Raw genomic sequence first — 25583 nt, forward strand, 5'->3', positions numbered from 1 at the left:
TTTACAAGAACAGATCACATTCGGATTAGACACTCGAAAACATTGAACCAACATTGACTCCGCCCCCAAGAAAATGCTTCGGTTGCTACTTTGATTGGCGAGTGTGTGAAGCTGTTCAAACCGTTTGACAGTTGGCAGCTTGGTTTAAAAAAAATCGAAGCAGTTTGACTACACACGCTCAAACACGTTGGACCAACATTACTCCGTCCCCATGAAAATACTTTGTTTGCTGCTTTGTTTGACCGTGTGTGAAGTTGTTCGAACAACCGTTTGACAGTAGGCGGCTCGGTTGGAAAAAATCAAAGAGATTTTATTTTGGTTTGAGCTGTCGGAAGCGGAGTCAAGGTTCGCCGAACATGTTTGAGCGTTTGTAGTGAAGTCGCACAAACCCCCGCATATATTTTTTGATGGTTGGTGTTTAAGGTGGTTATACAACAAAGCCACAAATCGGCCATCTTGAAAACCACGTGCTTTTTCTTGTGATTTTTCAAGAGTACGAATTGATAGAACAACAACGCCCATGGGGATGAAACATCCGTAGATCGTTTGATTACTCATTCTAAGCAATCGACTTTAATTTCAGCATTGTACGAAAAGTACTACGCTGGACTTGAACATTTGATAATAGGAGTAGAAAACCGTGTGGTGAATTTGAAATTCACCACATGGCTTGATTGTATAATCACCTTAAGTTGGCGCTTCGGTCGTTCGTGTGTGATATTGTTGGTCGAATAAATTGAGTGTTCGCGCAGCAGTTGGACTAAACGAGAGGTGGAGTCAATGTTGGTCAAACTGCTTGACTGGTGTGTACGCTGCATAAGTTATTTGAGTTCAAACTCAGACGAATCGTGGGGCATCGAAATCCGTACACTTAAGCACCTCAGTATGTAAAAAAGGGTCTGGAAAATTGAAAACGAATGCAAATGAAACGTTTATCGTTGATAAATGAGCACGAAGGCCTTTATTTTCAGTGCTCCAAAGTGGCCTTTATTTTCAAAGCGCATTTGCACATTCGAAATAAAAAAAAATATTCCGTTTTCCTCCTGTCCATGATGAAGGGAGAGGGTAATCGAATTGTCAAACCCAAGTCAGATGTCAAAGAAGTACGGGGACGGATACACTTTTAAATCAACAGAGCCGCCATTATCATGCGCGAAAAGCTGGATATATTTTGGCTGAAATCCCCATACAAACTTCAAATCTAATGCGCCAACTTATGCAACAAGCGATTGAGCTGAAATTTTGAGAGGTTGATTTTCTCACCCAAAGACACAATCCTGGGGGGTCCCAGGAATTCGAATTCCGTGGAATTCGAAAATATTTTTTTCTCCCCATACTAGGCTGGGCCAGTCTACTGTTGACATTTAGTTGGTATTAATAAGGTTTATATTCGAATGATAATTTTGTGTTTATTATAGTTTGATGAGAAGTTATAGTCGGTGATAACTTACCTACTGTTTTCATCTGGAAAAATCTCAAATAAAATTACAATCATTCCTATCGTCGGAGAATGATTGACAGAAGCAAATTTACTTTTCTAATGCTTTGTTAAAAATCTGTACCAATCTGTACTTTTTGGTAAAAATCTGTAATCTGTACCGTACAGCATCTGAACCAAAATTTGTTAAAAAATCTGTACCTTTCCAGATAAATCTGCACTTGTGGCAACACTGCTGATATCACTTCACTGGCAACTAATTCTAACATGAACATGAACATGTATGTCTAGGGGCCCCATATACGCTCCGACGTGTTGTACAACATTGACTCCACCCCCAGGAAATTTGGTTCGGTCGGATTAAAGTCGGACCGTCTGTGGGCAAGTTGTACGACTGTTTGACAGTACAACTTGCCCACAGACGGTCCGACTTTACTCCGACCGAACCAAATTTCCTGGGGGTGGAGTCAAAGTTGTACAACACGTCGGAGCGTGTATGAGGCCCCTAAGTTTGGAAGATGATATTAGCATTTCCATATCATTGTAAAAAGCGTTGACATTCACGCAGGTAATATAGGGGAACTGTACCAGTTTTGGCCATGTTCCTAATCTGGCCAATTTCTCTTATAACTCCGAAAGTAAAGCAATTTTCGAGGGTTTTATTAGCTCTAACGGGAGATATATCCCTTATCTTTGTTCGCTGTTGAAACTCATCGATATTTTTTTGGAAAATTTAAATTTTTCAGGGTTAGCCAAATTATCCAAAACCGATACACTTCCCCTACTCATCTCATTGATCATAGTACAATAATATAATTTAACAACAAAGGTTGAGTCCTTCATTCTCTTCTTGTTTTATTTTTTTTACAAAAGAGACAAAAATGGTTCGGACTAGAGTCCTATAAGAAGAGTACCGCCATGTGCCACATTTGACAGGTATCCTGCTCGTTTGGAACACGCATCTGTATGGAACTGACAGCTGATTCTGTTCAAATTCTGACACTTGACGACACTGTTGTTATAGTCACTGTAGATCAGGCAGCTTTTGCATTTGAGAATACTCGGGTAGAAGAAAACACTAATAGAATAATCAGTTTTACCATTAATATATAAATAACTGAATTGTAGAAAACAACTAACTTTGTTCGAGAAAATAACTCATGAATAACAAATCAGCAAAATATTCGTAAAAAAGGAAATATCAAAAAATCTGTTAATATTTAGTTGATGAAAGTTTGAATGATTCTCCCCTTTCTTACAATAGCATGTCAATAACAAACTTTGCCATTATCAGGGAATCAATATTCGAGCAACGCCTAACAATATACCCTTTGTCATCAACAGAGTTTGTTACAGACAAACGCACCTTGCAACAAGCCTTTGTCGGAACCTGAACACAATATGACAAGAATTATTTGCCTTACATGCCCTGATATTTCCGAAAATACGAGGCTATTTTTGTAATCAGCGTTAGATTCTCGAATATTTCCATGAAAGTAGAAACAACCATAGCATAAAACCGAAATTTGCTCTTGAGAGAATGCAAAATAACGGAATAAAAAGTTAGCAACAAAATTGTCTTCTTTTTTGTCGCGGACAAAATTTTTCGGATCTTTGTCATTATTATCTCCGACAAAAACAAAGCTTTGTCGTTGATTCTCTTTTGTCGTTTGTTTCGTATGCGCATCAACGAAAATTTGATTCCCTGGCCATAATAATAAAATTTGTTGGTAGAATGTTATTTAATGCTATTTATGATGTAATAATGTATGTAAAAATAGCAAAACTAGATATCAAAGCAACATTTGTTCACTTGTCATAAGACGAGTTTGTACAATCCCATTGAATTCCACCACTTAATTGTATCTTGACAGATACGTATTTCGACCTCAACAGTAAGGCCGTCTTCAGTGTCTCGTACATAGTGGTGGAATTCAATGGGATTGTACAAACTCGTCTTATGACAAGTGAAGACATTCCACTAAAAAGCTCAAAATAATTTTCTTAACAACATTTGTTATTATTAGGTTATTAGCTTAGTATTCACCTCTACCCGGGTATCTTCCATTGGTGTAGATATCAACGAGGTTTATGAGGTATAAACGATCCACAATAACACCAACGTTTTGAACTGAGACTAAGTACCATTACTTTACGCAAAAAAAATACCACTTTTATGATCATATTCAAAAGTAATTAATCATGAATCCACTTTATTAAAATGCTCAATCCGTCTATGATACAACTACTATCAACCCTGTTCTGCTTCAGACAATGCATTGCAATGGCTGGGCTAAACCCTAAGCTAAAGATCTTTAGCCATGTAAAAGAACCTCCAAGACCCTTTTTTCCCTCCCGGGACCTGCTGGGAACTAACTACAGTCGACTCTCTACATCTCGATGTTCTATATCTCGATATCTCTCCCTATGTCGATGGTTTCCTCAGTCCCTTCAATCTACATACATTCGGGCTTTCTACTTCTCGATAATCTCCCTGTCTCGATATCTCTCTATCTCGATGCGTTCTGATCATATTTTGTTCAGGATTCACTCTCCTTATGTCGATGTGTTTAAATTTTTAGGCTACTAGAACATCTTTGGACAACAACAAACACATCAACAACAGGAAACGACATTTGTTTTGTTTTAGTTTTTCATAGCAACGAGCTTTTTTGGATCTAGTTCTCATTTTAATTTACCTCCCATTCCTCGATCTCTCCTTATCTCGATGGTCCCTTCAATATCGGGATGTGGAGAGGCGACTGTATAACCAACTAATAATTAACTAACTAACTAACTAATCTACTATCCAAGATAATTCTATTTTGGACTAAAACACTAACATAGGCGCAGGCGTGAACGTGGGATATTTCTTTATTTCTTTATTTCTTTATTTAGTATTCACTTCATCGGACTGTACAGTCTTAATGAATCCTGATGGAGAATAGCCATATTGAGCGACTTCCCATGTAGCTAACTCAATATGGCGTAAAAACTCCATATCTTTTTAACATCATTACAAAATAAAACAATATAAAACATTTGACGTACGGAATACAAACATTCACTTATCATTAATAAAATGTTATTCCTAGGAAGGGTGTAGTCCATGTAGATCTGATTGATCGCGTCTCGTCTCGTCTCGTCATTGCATCATTGGTGAAGTCCGAGGCAATAAAAAAAGCAAAGGTAGAAAAATTCTCCACTATTGGGGTGTATGGACATTCACTCACCTTCTGGTCCATGTCGACTGACTTGAAGCCTATTTTTGAAGGTTGCAGCAGACGTGTTGAAGTCAAAGAGCTCATAAAATTCATTGAAGCTCCTTGACATAAACCTAATTGGGTCATGTAGTCTGTATTCGGTGTTACTGGCGTCAAGTCTTAGGAACTCACGTTGTCGAAGGATCCGCTCCGGAGCATATAGGCCCAGCTGAGACAAAATGGCTGGCGAATCGGTCTCTCTAACAATATTTTTGCAACGAATACAGCTTGTGAACATTTCCTTCTTTGCTCAAGTGTTTTGATTCCCAGAAGTCTACAGCGATCTTCATATCGCGGCAAATTCAAAGGATCACGCCATGGCAGACCACGTAAGGCATATCTGACGAATTTGTGTTGAATTGCTTCGATCCTAGCGATCCAAGTGGATTGATACGGACACCATACAACGGCATTCGATTCGAGTATTGACCTCACCAAGGCACAGTACAGAGATCGAAGGCATCGCGGGTCACGAAATTCTTTGGTTATTTTGAAAATAAACCCGAGCTGCCGGTTGGCTCTAGAGATCATGTCGTTATAGTGTATACGAAACGTGAGCGCCGAATCAAGTGTAACACCCAAATCACGAACTTGCGAAACACGAGTGAGAGTCTGATTTGTGATTGAATAGTCGTAGTTAATGGGCCGTTGTCTGCGGTGGAAGGATATGACGTAGCATTTCTGTACACTCAAAGTTAGAAAGTTGTTCGAGCACCATTCACCCAGGCAGTCGAGAAGTAACTGTAGATTTTCGCAGTCTTGCAAATTTTTCACAGTCATGTACAGCTTCAAGTCATCAGCATAGAATATTCGGCATCCATCTGGAAGCATTGTAGAGAGGTCGTTGATGAAGAGCAGAAATAAAAGCAGGCCAAGGTTGCTGCCTTGGGGCACGCCAGATGAGTTACTGAAAATGTTGGATGTTTCCGTTCCTATCTTCACCACAAGCTGTCGGTTCGTCAGATATGATTTAAGCCAGCAGGTGATATTTTGACCTATGCCAAGGTTCTCAAGCCGGGCAAGCAGTATTCCATGATCAACTCGATCGAATGCAGACTTGAAGTCGGTGTACACTGTATCGACTTGTGCACCGGAGTCCATATTTTGCAGGCATAATGATACAAATTGTGTTAGATTAGTTGCGGTCGACCTTTAGGATAAAATCCATGCTGATCCGGAGATATATATACTTTACACGCTGCAAACAGTATGTCATTCATGATGATTTCAAAAATTTTGGAACAAGAGCAGAGGGATGTGATGCCTCGATAGTTTTCAATGTTTTGCTTATCTTTCTTTTTATGCACTGGAAACATTATGGAAAATTTCCATGATGAGGGGAACTTGCACTGACTTAGCGAATGGTTGAAAAGTAGTGTTAAAGGTGAAACCAATGCCTCGCTACACTTTTTGAAAACGCATGACGGAATACCATCAGGATTGGCGGAGAAGGAATACTTGAGTTTATTAATGGCTGAACTAACTTGCCGAGGAGTAATCTGCAGCTGTCTAAGGGTAGACAGAATGCTTGGAGTGTCTAGACAAGCACGTTCAATCTGCCTCGCTGATGCTTGACATACGTTGAAGGCAACCATAAAATGTGTTGCAAAAAGATTGCATTTGTCTGCAGCAGTATTGGCGTACTTATCTCCCAGGAACATCTCGAACGGTAATCCAGTCTCTGTTCGCTTAGTGTTGACAAAACTCCAGAATAGCTTAGGGTTTCTTCGCAGATTATCTTGCATTCGCTGTGTGTACCTTTTGTACAAAAAACGATTGTAAATCCTATGATTATAGCTAGCACGATTGAATTGCAGCTTGGTTAACGGGCAGCGTAGTTTACAGTACTGTCTGAGCGATTTCGATCGTAGTCGCTTGAGCTGTCGAAGGCGTGCCCCAAGGAGGCTTAGGAGCAGGGCGATGAGGTGGAACAAATTCAGCTATGGTATCCAACATGATGCTTGTAAAACGAGATACAGCATAATAGATCTCTAGAGTATCTAGGAATGTCCAGTCAATCTGAAGAAGTGCATCAAGCAAGCCGCTGTAATTTGCTTTTTTAAAGTCCAGGCGTGGCTCTTCAGGAAGCGCGATAAAAAGCGGTTTGGAAATGGATAAACTGATTTCTAGAGCGGGATGGTCGACGTCTAAGTTAGACATAGGTTCAGCTGCCTCTTGTATTAAGTACCCTTCGAGAGCGGTGTCATTCACTAACACAAGATCCAGAAGACGGTTGTTTCTATTGCCAATGCAATTTATTTGAGTCAAGCCGTGCAAGCTAAATCCATCAAGCAGAGCCCCACAAGCTTGAGTGATATGCGACTGCACACAATCCACGACAGGTGTATCGTCTTCTGTCATAGTCCAGACTAAGCCAGATTGGTTATAATCACCGAGTAAAATCGTATGATCATTAGCGCGAAGATTGCCATAAACATTTCTTATCGATTCAATGTGATCGTTTACGCTACCCAGATCCGCCTTAAGATCGGGTGGAAGGTATATTACTCCTATACTGACTAAACAATTCGACAGGGTCAGTCTGACCCAGAGCTGTTCCAGGTTGCAGGCAACCGGCGTAGGATCGGCGCAGCTTATGACATCAGAAGAAACAGCGATCAAAAACGCCACCGCCTCGTGATTTACGACTATTTAAGTTGTTTCTGTCATTTCTGTACACTGTATATTTGATCCCAAACAGTTGCGGTGAAAAAATTTGATCGTTGAGCCACGTCTCAGTGAAAACGATCACATCATAGTTGCACTCGGACGCAGAGAGAAAGAGTTCGTCGATTTTAGTTCGGAGCCCCTTACGTTCTGATAATAAATTGATAATTTATCGCAGCGATCATCACGTAAAACACAGCTACTCGGTCTAAAAATTCGTTCAGGGTCGTTCTGGAAATGGACATCACTTGAATGTTGTGCAGTATCTTCTAAGGCTTCGGCAAGACATATACTGTCTGCAGCATTACCTGACAAGGAGAACAATCTCCATGGAATACAGCGGGCGAATCAGTTGAAAATACAGTTGATCTGATATCGATAGTCGGCGTAGAAACAGCAGAATGAACCACATAATCAATCTGTAAATTGTTGTCACTTGAATGGTGTGCAGTATCAACGGGAGCTTCGGCGAGACATATACTATTGCATGCTTTACCTGACAAGGAAAGACAGTCTTCATGTGACACAGTGGGAGAATGGTGTGCATTGTCAATCTGGAATGTTTCATTACTTGAATGGTGTGCAGTATCACTGAAAGCTTCGTAATGTAATTATCCATCAGCATACAATTCACCCGTAAAACTGGGTAGATACATTTTCGTGGTGTGTTACGATGTAAGATCTACCCTGATCATAAATCATTTATTATGTTCAGTGTTGAGAAAAACTCAAAATATCAGTACTCATAGTCGATTGAAAACGAGCGCAAGTTGAAACACGTCGGACTCATCTTCCAAAATGATGCATGATTCGATTTACCCATTCCATCGCTGTTTTTGTGTTCTCTGTGTAGAAAACTGTGAGTGCACGTTCTTCGCATAAAACAATAGATAGGGTATCTGTTCCATTATTAATAACATGCTCCTATATCAACGCCATTCGCAAATCAGGCATTTTAGGATCAATTTGCGCCGTGTTTTGTTGTTATCCGGCAGTGAGCACGCTGAAAAAAATCATAAACAACGCTGCATTTTTTAACTTCTTACAAATATTTTTCCAATGGGCCAAAATCTATGCAAAAGGCATTTCTGGAGGATCCATTTTCAAGCCAGTGACGTTTCGCAGGACGCTTGCTGGTTACATTAGAGATGGTACATTGCGTTATGTGCTCTATGACATAAACATCATAGCCAAGCTGCGATTTCATAAGATTCTAATAGTAAAACCATATTATCAAACTCCAATACGAGTCTATTCTAACAGCATCTGGTGCTATGCCTATTCCAAGATTTTTCTCCTCCTATTCCAAATGCTATCCAATAAGAAATCTTCAACAATTAGACTGAGAAACGGATTTCAGGAAAAGAGTGAATATAATTATTTTTAACTTTATTAGGGGCCTTTCACAAATTACTCAACGCTGTAAGGGGAGGGAGGGGGTCAAGTCGAATGTTACGATCCATACAAACAAATTAAACCTTTCATACAAAAAGTGTTACGAAGAGGAGGGTGGGGCTCCAAGATCACTAAATTTAGCGTTACGTAATTTCAGAAAGAACCCTTAGGGAGATTTTCAATTTTGCAGAAGTTCATCACGAATAATAACTTAATATGCCATCAATAGGTTATGCTGACAAATTTGTCAGCCTTCCAAAAATCTATTAATATTGAAACAATAATTGACTAACTGAGGGATAATCGATTAGTTATGTATTACATAGCATCTCCTGAAAGAGTTGAGGAAATACATTTGTCCCGTAATAGGTAAAAATTCTAAAAGGAAAATAAAGTAAGGATTCACAATCAATTAGATTAGGGATAACTCATACGTCATACATATTCATAAGGTCCTGTGGCGCAATGGATAACGCGTCTGACTACGGATCAGAAGATTCCAGGTTCGACTCCTGGCAGGATCGTTTTTTTTTTCTATCATGAATTATCTTTATGTACGACACTAACCGTTTTGGTTAGTTGGTTGGTAGTGGTCTGAAGCAGCGGTGATAAATAGTATAATATATATACATAGTACATATATATAAATAGATTTGTTACTTTTATGACGAAGCAAATTATGTACAGATTTATTATTGTTATTTAAACTTGAATTAACAGAGAATCTTTTTATCGTTTCTATCTTTTGACATGCCGAAGATGTTATTAATGATAAAAAACGCAGTGGAATCGTAATGAGGTATTCGAAAAAAGTAATCGCGTATAGTCGCTTTGTCTGCTTTCAATGCTTGTTCCGCTCATAATACTGTTGTCGGAAAACCATGTAAACAAAATTCCACCGAAAGCAGAAACGGGTAGTATCAATTTACCAAAACAACCCGAACGCGTGAAAAGTATTCTGTTTTTAGCTCATTTACATTCTCTTTGATCGCGAATCAATCAGCTTCGATTATGTTGAGTGTCACGATGGACACGTACCTACCTACACGCTGAGGACATGGCATACGTAGGTAAATATAAGAAGTATCCACTGATCCACTGTGAACCAGACGACTGGCTGTACGCTCAAATATAGGCACAGGGTTACCTTCAGCTCCCGGTCTCATTATAGGTGGCTGGTCACTTCGCCAGTTGACGCAAGGAGTTCTCTCCCTCTCGCTTTCATGATTCAGCAGCATCGGTGCACGACGATGTTTTCGCGGACCGATCATCAACGATCGCTCGCGCGGCGGTACGTTTATAATGAGCTTGGACGGGGAGCTGTCGGGTTGGCGTGTCAGTGTGTTGTGCGGTGCGTCTCGCGACTCGCAGTGGATTAGGCACCTACTTTTGATTTTTCGCACATGTTTTCATTGCTTTGGGATTTCTGCAGTTCGCTCTCACTGACTCGCGCCCGTTCAACAATCGTATAGCAATCGTTATGTTGGATCGGCCGCTGATCTTTGATTGATTTTTAATTCAATTTGAAAAGTTCTCACGATGGTTTTTCGGCTTCGGCTCAACAGTATGATGTGAGAAGATCGCGATTTATCTTTATTTTATAGTTTATTGATTGATTGAGACATTAGATGATTAAAAACATTTATTCGTATGTCGTGCATGGTCATTTCATTCGTTCAAATATGCATAAGATCAAATGATTACAGACAAGCCTTAGACATCCAATTACAATCCGAAAATACCTTGAATTTCGTTGGCTGGCTCGATCTTACCTGAAAAATAAAAATAAAAATTAGAAAAGCTACTCAAACTGTTAAATTTAATGTAAATTGATTAAGAAGAGTGCATCAGAAAAGTTCGATCATGTTACAGAATATTTTGTTAAAACTTTTGAGGATCAAACATAAATTAAACTAGGTTCACAATTCAAATAAAAGCAAACAAACCCCCACGTGGTCCATATCTATCGGATTACGTAAAACGTATCTAATCTAGTTTAGTCTACATATACAGTCAGTTCGTGAAATAATCGTGTGGACTGATAGATTAGATTATGTATAAAAATCACGTTCCTCACTCTCATTTATGTTTGATGCAAAATCGATATCGATGGACTCACTACTGGCTGATTCCAAATGTATAGGCTGCGGCGGTGCAACAATTTGTTATGGGCAGCATTAACTCGCTTGTAGATTTGTTTGTTCCCAGGAAAATTTTTCAGGATTTTTCTGAATTTTAAGAGAAATCCTTAGGTTTGTCTAAGGGAATTTCGTCGTAATTCTCCAGATCTCCAAGAAAAAGTTTCCAGAATTTTAAAAGATAATTCCAATGATTTTTTTTTTAATTTCAATTTATATTCATTTTATATTTTAAAAGATTTCCTACGCTTACAACTTTGGTTCCCTTTGCTGTTTGGTGTGTTAATTTACAATTATGCGATTGACATTTCCATTCTTTTCATTTTCAATGATTTTATAACAGGTTATAATCCTAAACATAATCTCATATATCTATTTTACCATAAAGAAATTGAGTTATTTGTCAAAGCAAGGCGAAGTGGTGTGCCGAAAAGGGGTGACCTGACTGTATGCGATAACTGGCGAGGCATAATGTTGTTGTGTACCGTTCTCAAAGCTCTAGTCAAAGTTATCCTAGCTCGTATTTAGTAGAAGATCGATGCGACTCTGCGGCGGCAGCAGGTTGGATTCCGTGCCGGAAGCCACTTGGACCACCTTATATTATTGATTGTTCAAATTGTCGAAACATTGCTCGATTGCTTTGATGTGACTTGATGTGCTTCAGTAAAGGTGTGGGCCAAAGTCCTCTATGTCTGTATTAGTCGAAAAAATAACCAAAGCATTGCCACCCACAGTGGGCGGGAAAAGTGAAACGTCACGTCTGTTATGAAAAATGTAGGGGAGAACGATTGAAAATGCACCCCTTAAGCTTTTTCGATGTTTTCGCCCATATAAACAAAAATATCAAACCATTTCAACGTATAGGTGCACAATTTACAAACCCAGCTACATTCCACAATGATCTCCTATTCAAAAAAATAAGGTTTTCATGACTTTCTAACGCATTTAAAAAATGTTTTAAAAATAGGCGTGGGGCAAAACGCCCGAATGGTGGTCTAAAATGACACAATTGCATGTAAAATGATGGTGAACGCATGGTTGTTTGTTTTTTCTTAATGGATTGAACTACAATCTTACGGATGTGGTGGAAAAATAGCAAATCGTTAAATTTGAGTGAACATGAAGGGATTTTGCTATTTTTTTCCAATGGAGCTCAATGATGGATAACTAATTATGAATTATAATGGTAATATTCGTTCATAAATGTACTACAACAGATTGTATGAGTGATTTTATGAGTGAGGCCATTTTGCCCCAGGGGTGCATTTTGGACCATTCTCCCCTACTGAGTATGCCAGACGTGACGTCGCATTCGGTTGCCGTCGGCAGAGAGTTTTGGGCCAAACACAATGCATACCGTTTCGTGCGTTTTGACAGTTTTCCCATGGGAAAACTGTCAAAACGCACGAAACGGTATGCATTGTGTTTGGCCCATTTCTCTCTCAAAGGAGCGAAAGTTCGTTGAACAAATACTACTTTACGGTTTTGACCACACCTGTAGTAAAGCACATTGGATGTGACTGATGTGACTCTCAATTGGTCGGGGTTCAGCCAAATCACACTAAGCGCCAATGAAAAATTACCCGCACAAATTTTCCACTAGCAGATCCAATTGATCACAAATCGTATCCGATATCCTTCTTCCCTATAACTGAGGATACTCAACGACAAATGTACGAATGAATTGATACGATTTATGTACTTTCGGTTTTCATTCTACGAACAAAATATCACAAGTCAGTCAAAAAGGGGCTTGGTGCGATTTCGCTGAACCCCGACCAATTGTGGTTCGCATTAGGCCTACTTCGATAATTTAAAAGTAATTGAATGTTTATATAGTAAACGGTTAGTACTGCTCACTGCTACACAGATTTCGCGTAACATTTGAAAAGGGCCTACAGCCAAAACGTAAACATTCAGAAAATGCCGTTCGAAAAAAGTGCATCACAATTTCTATTCCTATTTCCCAGGTTTATGATACTTTAAACAGCAAAATCTTCTAAAAGCACATAATCAACACTATCTATCCATCCACAACCTTAATTGCATCGAAAACATGCAAAAATGTGTCGAAATCGTTAAAATAAAATTTTAAGTCTATTTTCATTTGTTTCTTCGGAATAAGCCTTCTTGATAAGTCATTCTGCATTTGCTTGTCATTCATAGACCCTTTGTTTATGGCATTTTTCGAAAGTAAACACGGGATAAGGCTTTTCGGGAGGGGAAATTTTCTCTCTCCGAGGTGGGGCCGATGACGGTTCGGAAAAAATTTCCGTTATCGGCCCGAAGTTGGAGAAGGCTTATTCCAGACAGAAAAAAACGAGTGGCTTGGCCGTTTTTTAGGGTGGACCTACACATATTTTGAAAATAATACGTAATAGGCCCAATCAAAATTTAGTTTTTTCCAAGTAATTTAGTTGAAGATGCGGAACATTTTTATACTATAAGTAGCTATTAGAAGTGTGTTGAAATGGAATTTGTTTACTTTTCATTGTAGGCCCTAATCAATTGTTAAGCGAGAGATGTCACAAGCGTTAAAAGGTAAACAAATTCTTAAGGTTCCCCCAAACACACGCGACGCGACAGTCGCGACGCGATTCTACCGCTTGGCAACAGCGATTCTGTCCCCGTTGGTATGGAAGCGTAAATAGAACATTGCCTGCAGCGACCCAACGATAGAATCTCGGCGACTAGTTGTCGCCGTCGCGGCGATGAAATCGCTTAGGTCTGGGGGAGCCTTTAAACAACTTCAAATACATCACCGTCAAGCACTACCTCAGTACTAGCAACCCTATAACCAGAGACCGGCGGAGTGAAAAACTGTCGAATTGGCAACGTATGAACATGCATGAAATCGCGAAAATACTACTGGCAGCGCCAAGGGCGCAGCCAGAGGGGGGCAGGGGGGCCGTTGTCCCCCCTAAATTGTGGAAAGATTGAACGGGTACTGAAATGAATTCCCTCAAACATGTGCACTTTACGATCCAATCATATACAGAAATAGGTGGTTGAAATTCAAAATATTCCCAAAACTTATTAGGGCATCCAGGATCTATAATATATGAAAGTTCAAAACAACTCTAAACGTTTCGGACTCAAAAATTCTCCTTGAAATCCTTCTAGAAGCTCCCCTGGGAACTTCTGAATTCCTCCGGAAAGTTATCCACAAATTCCTCTGAAAATCGTTCGAAAATCCTTCTCATGTAATTGTAATTCCTCCTTATCTAGAAACCCTCTACTAAATTTTGTTTTAGGAAATTCACGAGGAAATTCCTTAAAGATTTCTTTTCTTCTCTCCAAGATTTACTTCTAAATATTTCTTCGGCTATTCTCTCTTCAGGAAGAATCCGGCATTTCCTTCAGGAATGCATTCGGAAGTTCCGGGAGTTTTCCCACTAGCGCTCTGATCTTTCTACCATTGTAGACGATGGAGGTGTCATCTGCAAACAGATACAGAATGCCACCTTCTGGAGGTTCTGACATGTCGGAGGTGAACAGATTGAAAAGCAGGGGCCCGAGGATACTGCCCTGGGGGACGCCTGCGACGATATTGTGCGCATTGGAGCTTACTCCGCTGATTGAGACCCGGAATGTCCTTGCCGACAGGTAATAGTTGATGATTTTCACCAGGTAACTGGGAAGATTGCGTTGCGTTGTAGTTTGTACATCAGGCCATCATGTCATACATTGTCGAACGCCTTCTCCACATCGAGTAAGGCCAGGGCGGTTGTTTTTGAGACAAACTTGTTCCGTCTGAGGACGTTGGTAACTCGGGTCAGTTGGTGTAAGGTTGATCGACCGTGTCGAAAACCAAACTGTTCCTCGAGCAAGATGTTGAGATTTTCGGCAGACTCAAGTAAACGGTGATGAATAGCTTTTCCGAATAGTTTGGATAACTCTGAGAGAAGGCTGATGGGACGATAACTTTTTGGGGAGGTAGGATCATTCCCAGGTTTACGGATGAGGATGACTTTCGCTGACTTTCAAGACGGTGGAAAGTATCCGAGCCGGAAGCACTGATTAAAAATCAGCGAAAGGGGCCCAAAGAACGGAGCACTCGTGTGTTTGAGTTCGAGATTCAGAATGTTATCGAAACCTGGGGCCTCCATGTTCTTCGATTATTTGATACAGGCCGTCAATTCACCAACTGAGATCTCCAACTCCTCCGAGAAGTCGTTGGGAATAAGATGGATGGTAGCATGCTCATTAACGGCAGCTTAGTGTGAACTGATGATGTTCTGTCCAGGATTGTGCGAGCTGACAAAGTGCCGACCTATTTCGGCGACCTTCTCAGCAGGTGTTATCAAGCGATTCTTAGAGCCATTGCTGGGATCAAAGGTGGAATGGGTCTAGGCTTGGATTTCAGAATTTTGGTTAGCTTCCAGAACGGCTTAGCATAGTCTGGGAGAGCGCGGATCTTATTGAAAAAATCACTATTGCTGAGGTCCACCAATCTGGCCTGGATTACTTTTGTCAAGCGATTGCAGCGGGTTTTGATTGCAGGCAGCCCAGTATTTACGTTGGTACTGTCTGCGAACCACGTTGCGAAGACGAATGAGATCTTTGGTCAGGGTTTGCTGCTTACCTGTCGAGCTCTTGGAACATGCTGCTCTCTGGCCACCGAGATTGCCTTTTCTATGACGCACAGCTGGCGGTCGATACTTTCTGGCGTCTCCAGACGTACCTCGTAGTCGATGGTGGTGTCAACGCACTGCTAGAACTGCTGCCAGTTCATTTGATGTTAGTTCTTTCTGGAGAGTTGGTGACGAATAATCGATGAACCGATTTCGGCCACCACCGAGCTGAGCTCCTGGTACACGATCGGATGTGAGATGTGATCGTTCATGTTGGTTATGTACTGGTCTAACGTTGCGTGGGCTCCGGACCGACTCAGCCGAGTGGGGGAATCCGGGCTCAGGATCGTGAAGTGACCTTCCTCCATGTCGTTGCACCAGCTGGCACCGTTTCGACTGCCGCGACTGTTGCCTCAGGCTTGATTCTTCGCGTTCAGGACACCGGCAATGATGTACTGACCTTGCCACCGCGTAAGCTTGACAATGTCCCTCCGAAGGGCGGCCGATGTACCATCGATGGAGTTGGGCAGTATGCCGCGATGAGGGAGATTACTCCGTGTGAGTGGTGACTTCTACCCCAACGGCCTCGATGATCATGAGCTGTACACTTGAGAGCAGACGACAACTACATTGTTCCTCAGTGCGATAGCCACACCTCCTCCGCTGGAGTTGGACCGATCGAGCCTCAACACACGGAAGTCCGGAATATGTACACTGACCTCGGGCTAAAGGTGCGTTTCCGTGATGAAGGCCACGTCGATCACTCTCTCTCTCTCATCGAGCAACCCAGCCAGCTCAATGATTTTGCTCTTAAGTGAGCAAGCGTTCCAATTGGCCAGACCCACCCTAGCAGACATTTTGAATGACGAACATGCCCATGGTAAAGATCTGGTTGAAGCGAGTTTTGCAACCACGTAGTCGCGTTGCCAGTTGGGTGAAAATCGGATCTAGCTGCTTCGATGTTGAGAGCGGTGGGTCGCCCTAGTATTGGTATCGCTCGTCGGGGAGCCGGGATGGCCGGAAAGTTCGCCTCGTTGAGAGCAGGAACACGGTTCGTTTTCGGCAGGGTCCTGGCGGAGGCCTTCTTCCGGATTTCCAAAAACGCCGACGGCTTTGGACAGTCCTTGGTTGTAGCCCGATGTTTGTCGCCGCAGTTGGCTCATTTGGGATCAGCAACCTCCATCTTGTCGCACTCTACGGTCAGATGGTGTTCGGCACATTTGTTGCAGCGGCAAATGCTTCATGCGGCAGTTTCTGGTGCCGTGCCCGAAGTTGAAGCAGTTGGTGCACTGCATGACGTCGCGGTGCACTGGCCGATATCGCTCCCAGTCAACGACGGTGTAATTCATAACGCCGACCAGCTTCAAGTCCTTCCACGTAGTGGAGCCGTGTTCCAGGTGGACCAGGTAAAGCTGGTCGCGATATCTCCTCGTCTTGTCGTGACGAGCAATCTTATGCACGGCCACTGGCTTTAATCCGCAACTTTTGAGCTCAGCTTGTAGCTCCTCTTCCTTCATGCCGTGGAGACTTAAGCGGCTTCGTGCCGGGGTGGTCATGAGTGTAGTACTCATACTTGTGGACCTCGAGGAACTCCACGATGGATTGATGATGGTCCTTGTTTGCCGGCATCACTTTCACGCCCTTTAATCTTTAATTTTTGGGCGCAAATCCGGCGGATCGCCCTTCACAAACACGGTTAGTAAATGTCAATCGAATCGACACAAATGTTGACTGTTTCCGCAATAATAGCATCGATGAAGGAAGCGAAAATTATACCAAAGTTTAGCTTACGCTGACTGAAGAAAAGAAAATAGCGAGAGTTGTAAAAAGTTCACCAGATTGAAAAGTTTCAAAAAGACTAAAAAGTAATGAGTTTAAGGTTTTTACTTATTACAAAATTACACTATTTTGTTTCCAATGTTTATATTTTCCACTGATAAATTTTTTTTTTTTAACTTATTATAACATACTTGGTCAACCTTGGTTGGTCGATTTTTTCCGTCGCATTTATTTGTTTATAATTGATTCATCCTGATTTTGTTTTAATCGATGGAAAAATAAATTTGCTCAAGACATATGATTATGATGACAGCGAGAACCGAAAAAGTCTAACCAGAATGAGTACAGACATTCCGAAAATAAAGCTCGGCCAATCAGCCCTAGTCTCCGCTACTTTATTTTGGTAGAGTAATTGGTGGAGCCTATTCTCTTCATCGCCATCTCCCTTTTCAGTGAAAAAAAAGCTTCTACTACTGCCCTGAGATCGATTCCAATTAGGTCGATGACGTTCGCGAAGCCCAGGAGTATATGCGACCATGTGATGATAGTGCCGTTCCTCTGCACGACAGATCGCTTAATCACGCCCTCGGGTACAATGTTAAACATTAAATTCGAAAATACATCAACCTTATTCGATCCATTTAAGGTCACAGAAGAAGTGACCGTTTCACTGAATCGTACGCTGTTGAAAAAGCTATGAACAGATGGTGATTCTGCAAGTTATACACCAGGAGTTTATCAAGGATTGTCCACAGGCTATACATCTGATCCGTCATTAATCAATCCTTACAAAAACATGCCTGATATTCGCAGACGAAGTACTCCTCAAACAAACTAAGACTTTTAAACAGAATACGCGACAGAATGTGTATGCCGAGTTCAGAAGGAAGATCTCGCTGTTGTTAGCTCACTTTAATCCATGTTATTTCTTGTGCTGTATCGAGAAGGCAGCGCCTTCAACGCGATGTAGATATGGCAAAACCCCGGTGAAAGTAGTGATGAACATAATTTTAAAATTAAAAAATCACTTTAATAAAGATTCAAGAAAAAAAAAAACTGGTAAAAGTTAGCCTACCGAAGAAAGTATACAGCAACCGAATGGATTAAACGGCAAGGGCCCGGAATCTGGAATATAGGCCATATTTTAAACTGATCACTTTGTAGTGACATACAATAAACATTCCCGAGGCATGCGTTCTTGAGAACGGCCAAATTCCATTCTAAACCCAATAAACCCAAGTAAAACTGTGACAAGATAACAAAATGTTTTACCAGGCTTGTATTAGATGTGATGCGAACTTAATTTTTTCTTGCCATAATTTTTAAAACTTTTAGGCTGATAAATAAAAATGTAAACAATGTTTTGACCTCATAGACTCCATCGAAAATCGTTAGGTTCAAACTAAGCAAAAGCCCTTGCTGACGTTAAAATAACTTTTTCTTCCAAGCGCATTGGGAGAATTAGATTTTTCACATCGGGATCGTCTCGAAATGATTATACATCTACAATCTAAATAGTTGCATTGCTGAAGTTTCGACTAAACCTAAAGGTCTACGGTGGAGTTTTAAGCCATTTGTTCCATTCGACAATTAAAATATGGTGATTGATTTTTAAAAAATAAATGGATTTTTAATTTGAAAGATGGCAGTAATGTTGACGACAGCTACCCAGCCATGAAATAATATTAATCTATTTTTTTCAACATTATAATATTCACTTGTACGTCATAGCGCAAAACATGAGCAGAAACTCATTCCTTGCCGTTCCATTCCACCGAAAGGTTAGTGAGTGAGTGCTCTGTTGGTTTAGCTTAACGTTAATTGAACAATCGCAGCAGGGACACTCCACAGCCAGTAGCCCGGAGCGATTTGCAAACTCACAGCCCGAAATTCGAACCGATTAAATCTAGAGCAGCACTTTTCTCGGTTTCGATTTGCGCGCTCTCCGCTGAGCCTGACAATCAACCTGACTGATCTTTGTTGTTGCTGCTCTCCATCAGCTCGCATTATTACTGACTGCTATCGGTTCGGTTGCTTTATTGGCTGCAATTGGCGGGGCCACCCCGTAGCGCAAGCGGTCTGCCCCGTCCGGTCGAGCGCCCCGAACCAAACGAGCAGCACAGATGACCCTCATCGTCAATCTGGAAGTCATGCTCAACCTGCAGTAATTTGGATCATTTTGTCGTGTTTTCCCCGGTCGCGGTTCGGAGCTGCACCACACCATTTGGGTTGGATTGTGGTTTCAATTGGCGTTTCACAGTTGCCGGAAGATGGACGGAACAACTGTTTAATTGTTTCATATGCTAACAATTTCCATATGCAGTGACGGAAGAAAAGTATTCGCGGTTAAGAGGGTCATACATAAAACACACACACGAGATCTTAATTTCTTTTCACTAAAACATCCATATATTTTCTTTAAATCGATGTTACCATTGTATTCGTTTTAAGGTTCCGCCAAACACACGCGATGCGACAGTCGCGACGCGATTCTATCGCTTGGCGATAGCGATTCTGTCGTCGGTAATATGGAAGCGTAAATACCAAATTGCTTGCAGCGACCCAACGATAGAATCGCGGCAACTAGTTGTCACCGTCGCGGCGATGAAATCGCTTAGGTCTGGGGGAGCCTTTACGCAAGAATATTATATGGTGCGGTTGAGCACATTTATCGTTAAAAATCTTTATATACCAAAAAGGCACTTACCCTTAACCGATATACTTGCAACAAGTTGCATTCGATGCAGAATCCTGTCCCATTGTTTCCTATTGAAAATTGCCCGGATCGGAATATGGGCTCAGAAGTTATGGTTTTATTGTTCACAATTTTTAATCTTCTTCTTCTATATACATAAAAATTAACTTCTGTCTGTCTGAACCTTATAGACTCGAAAGCTACTGAACCGATCGGCGTGAAAATTTGAATGCAGAGGTTCTTAAGATGGTTCGAGACCCCTCTCCGATTTGTAAATGGGGGCTCCCATTCAAATAAAACACCAATTTCTTCATTACTCGAGATCTAATAATCAGAGAATAAATCAATTTTAGGCGAAACGCTAGTAATCAAATAAAATTCATTCAGTGAGTGCAACTAATAGATAAATGTTACATTTTTCAAAATATCACTTCAATTTGTCAAAATGGTGCACGCTAAATAAACGCGGGTGTGAAGAAGAGGACAATGATAAGAAAAACAGATAAATAAAAGAATGAATTATGTAGCTGAGCATGAACATATTAGAAAGCGAAATTACATTTGAAGATACTTATTAGGAAACAGGCTCGACATTCTTTGGATTGGATTTGGAGTGAATTTGGATTTAATTGGATTTGGTGTGAATTTGGATTGGATTTGGAATGGATTTGGATTGGATTTGGAATGGATTTGGAATGGATTTGGATCGGATTTGGATTGGATTTGGATTGGATTTGGAATGGATTTGGAATGGATTTGGAATGGATTTGGATTGGATTTGGATCGAATTTGGATCGGATTGGATTTGGATTGGATTTGGATTGGATTTGGATTGGATTTGGATTGGATTTGGATTGGATTTGGATTGGATTTGGATTGGATTTGGATTGGATTTGGATTGGATTTGGATTGGATTTGGATTGGATTTGGATTGGATTTGGATTGGTGTTGGATTGGTTTGGATTGGATTTGGATTGGATTTGGATTGGATTGGATTGGTTTGGATTGGTTTGGATTGGTTTGGATTGGATTTGGATTTGATTTGGATTGGATTCGGATTGGATTTGGATTTGATTTGGATTGGATTCGAACTTGGTTTGGATTGGATTTGGATTGGATTTGGATTGGATTTGGATTGGATTTGGATTTGGATTGGATTTGGATTGGATTTGGATTGGATTTGCATTGGATTTGGATTGGATTTGGAATGGATTTGATTTGGATTTGGATCGAATTTGGATCGTATTTGGATTGGATTTGGATTGGATTTGGAATGGATTTGGATTTGGAATGGATTTGGAATGGATTTGGAATGGATTTGGAATGGATTTGGAATGGATTTGGAATGGATTTGGAATGGATTTGGATTGGATTTGGATTGGATTTGGAATGGATTTGGATTGGATTTGGATTGGATTTGGATTGGATTTGGATTGGATTTGGAATGGATTTGGATTGGATTTGGATTGGATTTGGAATGGATTTGGAACGGATTTGGATTGGATTTGGATTGGATTTGGAATGGATTTGGATTGGATTTGGATCGGATTTGGATTGTATTTGGATTGGTTTGGATTGGTTTGAATTGGTTTGGATTGGTTTGGATTGGTTTGAATTGGATTTGCATTGGATTTGGATTGGTTTGGAATGGTTTGGATTGGATTTGGATGGGATTTGGATTGGTTTGGATTGGATTTGGATTGGTTTGGATTGGATTTGGATTGGTTTGGATTGGTTTGGATTGGATTTGGATTGGTTTGGAATGGTTTGGAATGGATTTGGAATGGAGTTAGAATGGATTTGGATTGGTTTGGATTTGGAAATGGTTTGGAATGGTTTGGAATGGTTGGAATGGTTATGGAATGGATATGGAATGGTTGGAATGGATTTGGAATGGTTTGGAATGGTTTGGATTGGATTTTGGATTGGTTTGGATTGGTTTGGATTGGTTTGGATTGGTTTGGATTGGTTTGGATTGGTTTGGATTGGTTTGGTTGGTTTGGATTGGTTTGGTTGGTTTGGATTGGTTTGGATTGGTTTGGTTGGTTTGGTTGGTTTGGTTGGTTTGGTTGGTTTGGATTGGTTTGGATTGGTTTGGATTGGTTTGGATTGGTTTGGTTGGTTTGGATTGGTTTGGATTGGTTTGGTTGGATTTGATTGGATTGGTTGGATTGGATTGGTTTGGATTGGATTTGGATTGGTTTGGATTGGTTTGCATTGGTTTGGATTGGTTTGGAATGGTTTGATTTGGTTTGGATCGAATTTGGATCGTATTTGGATTGGTTTGGATTGGTTTGGAATGGTTTGGATTTGGAATAGATTCGGAATGGATTTGGAATGGTTTGGTTGGTTGAAATGGTTGGAATGGATTGGAATGGATTGGAATGGTTTGGACTTGGAATGGTTTGGAATGGATTTGGAATGGATTTGGAATGGTTGGAATGGATTTGGATTGGTTTGGATTGGTTTGGTTGGTTTGGATTGGTTTGGATTGGTTTGGATTGGTTTGGATTGGTTTGGATTGGTTTGGATTGGTTTGGATTGGTTTGGATTGGTTTGGATTGGTTTGGATTGGTTTGGATTGGTTGGATTGGTTTGGTTGGTTTGGATTGGTTTGGATTGGTTTGGATTGGTTTGGTTGGTTTGGTTGGTTTGGATTGGTTTGGATTGGTTTGGATTGGTTTGGATTGGTTTGGATTGGTTTGGATTGGTTTGGATTGGTTTGGTTGGTTTGGATTGGTTTGGTTGGTTTGGATTGGTTTGGATTGGTTTGGATTGGTTTGGTTGGTTTGGATTGGTTTGGATTGGTTTGGATTGGTTTGGATTGGTTTGGATTGGTTTGGATTGGTTTGGATTGGTTTGGTTGGTTTGGATTGGTTTGGATTGGTTTGGATTGGTTTGGATTGGTTTGGTTGGTTTGGATTGGTTTGGTTGGTTTGGATTGGATTTGGTTGGTTTGGATTGGTTTGGATTGGTTTGGATTGGTTTGGATTGGTTTGGATTGGTTTGGATTGGTTGGATTGAATTTGGATTGGATTTGGTTGGTTTGGTTGGTTTGGATTGGTTTGGATTGGTTTGGATTGGTTTGGATTGGTTTGGTTGGTTTGGATTGGTTTGGATTGGTTTGGTTGGTTTGGTTGGTTTGGATTGGTTTGGATTGGTTTGGATTGGTTTGGATTGGTTTGGTTGGTTTGGATTGGTTTGGTTGGTTTGGTTGGTTTGGATTGGTTTGGTTGGTTTGGATTGGTTTGGTTGGTTTGGATTGGTTTGGATTGGTTTGGATTGGTTTGGTTGGTTTGGTTGGTTTGGTTGGTTTGGATTGGTTTGGTTGGTTGGATTGGTTGGATTGGTTTGGATTGGTTTGGATTGGTTTGGATTGGTTGGTTGGTTTGGTTGGTTTGGATTGGTTTGGATTGGTTTGGATTGGTTTGGATTGGTTTGGATTGGTTTGGATTGGTTTGGATTGGTTTGGTTGGTTTGGGATTGGTTTGGATTGGTTTGGATTGGTTTGGTTGGTTTGGTTGGTTTGGTTGGTTTGGATTGGTTTGGATTGGTTTGGATTGGTTTGGATTGGTTTGGTTGGTTTGGATTGGTTTGGATTGGATTTAGATTGGATTTGGATTGGATTTGGATTGGATTTGGATTTGGATTGGATTTGGATTTGGATTGGATTTGGATTGGATTTGGATTGGATTTGGGTTGGATTTGGGTTGGATTTGGATTGGATTTGGATTGGATTTGGATTGGATTTGGAAACATTGCCAAGTTGGTACTTAATTTTACCCTAAAAAATTTGCTAGATTGTAATAAATGCATTGCATAAAAACCTTACAATTCTGTTTAAATTTTATTCAAAATCTTTATAAGAAGTTTAAGATTTTAGTTCCTGATTCTTTTCGCTTTCTGCATATGATGAGATTTCATTCAGAACTTTTTCTACGACATTTCAGAGGTGCCACGGGAGGTTTTGGAATTGTTAGTTTGAAATATTATAACAATAGGAATAGTTTTGGTAGAACGGAAAGAACAGAAAGAACTAACACAGAAACACAAAGTGGGAAAGGGGTTAGTCTGGAATTGAACCTACGAACTCTTACTGTCATTAGACTACCGAGCTCGTCTATTTTTCCCCGTGGGTGTATGTACACAAAAAAAATGCCAGGATATACATGCATCATTTTAAATTTTTGTCAAACATTTACCTGAAAACCAACCACTGTACCGTGTGACGCCGGTAGCCTGAGTCTCCGCCTCTGCCGCCTCCGTTCCGTTCAATAATAATCAGAAAATTGGTTTTTATAAATATGTTTGATCTTAAGCGCAGATAAAATTTCATTAAGGTTAACACTCGCTACCTCGCTACTGCTGCCGCGTTGGTTCCCTGTCTGCGAGCTCTGCTCCGGGGGCGACACAACGGCTGCTGCTGATGACGACAACATGAGGTATGAGGTAGCAGCTAGACCTGTGCGCCGGTCATATCATCGGCGGCGGCGGCGTGATGGTCACTTTTGCCCCGGCGGCGGCGGCGTCACGGCGGCGCGCCGTTGACTTTTATCGGCGGCGGCGGCGGCGGCGTGAACCGGCGTGGATGAAAAAATCAATGGCTGAAAAATCCATTTTTACCGTGGATTTTTGGATTACCGCGGTTTGATTCACACGGTAGGAATAGCCCGTATAAAACCCGACTTCAGTGGATTAAAATTGCAATATACTGCGTTTGCCGATCATCAAACAGCACATTCAAAATAGTCAATTGCCGCCGATACTAATCAATACCTGATTTCAAAATGTTATTTGAATTACCACTATTTTGTTACTCTTTGATTTTGATTATTCAAGTTTTAACAATAAATCCTGCTTCACTTTTTCGTGACCCCTAAGTGCTAAGAATTAGATTTCGGAGTCATAGAACAAATAGGTAATAACTTTTTTCAAAAGCCTAACTTTTTTCAAAAGTTATTTCCAATTTAGGATTTAGATACACTTCAGTCGCTCTGATCTAAAAATAACTAAGCTTCAGGAAAAAATCTAATATTTTCCTGAAATTTGTCTAAATATGTCAACAAAGCTCTTGGTGGAGTTTCTGAAAGATTTTCTGGAGAAAACTATGATTTTTTTTAATTCCTATAGGCATTTTTCAGTAAATTTCATTAGGAATACCTTCGTAAAATCCTATGACAATGTCTGCAGAATTTTTCTATTTTAGAAAGAATAATCCATTCAGTTTTTTTTTTTGGGAAATTCCTTTAGTAAAACATAAAATATTCCTGCAGGAATTCATTCGGAAATTTATTAAAGAATGAGCTTATTTCTGATAGAATTTCTAAGAGAACTTTCTAAAGGACTTTCCGAGAAAATTCCTGAAGTAGTGTTGGAAAGTGTAGTAGGAACCTTTTAACAAAATTTTGAGCAAATCCCAGACATTTCGAAGGAATTCCTAACAGTATTTCCAAAATGCATCAGCGGCTGCTTCCGCATCTTCCTCGATTGCACACCCCAGAGCCAACGTCCTGTTCCAGGTTCTCTGCAAGTTCTTTTGCTGGTCTCTCTTCCTGCATACGCACTACATGTCCAACCCACTGTAATCTGCCTTATCTTATCAACGTGCCTATGTCTGCATTTTTGTATACTTGG

The 25583-nt window shown here is 40.6% G+C and overlaps 1 protein-coding gene and 1 non-coding gene across 3 annotated transcripts in view; one reads left to right on the forward strand and one right to left on the reverse strand.

Moving 5' to 3' along the window:
* Positions 1–25583, reverse strand: part of LOC134224556 (Kruppel-like factor 3) — a 643489-nt gene that overhangs the window by 313097 nt on the left and 304809 nt on the right. The window lies entirely within an intron of this gene.
* On the forward strand, positions 9215–9287 carry Trnar-acg (transfer RNA arginine (anticodon ACG)). The gene has a single exon. It is a non-coding gene; the product is annotated as a tRNA-Arg (tRNA).

The sequence above is a fragment of the Armigeres subalbatus genome, chromosome 3, assembly GCF_024139115.2.
Source record: "Armigeres subalbatus isolate Guangzhou_Male chromosome 3, GZ_Asu_2, whole genome shotgun sequence".
In the NCBI taxonomy this organism is placed as follows: Eukaryota; Metazoa; Arthropoda; class Insecta; order Diptera; family Culicidae; genus Armigeres; species Armigeres subalbatus.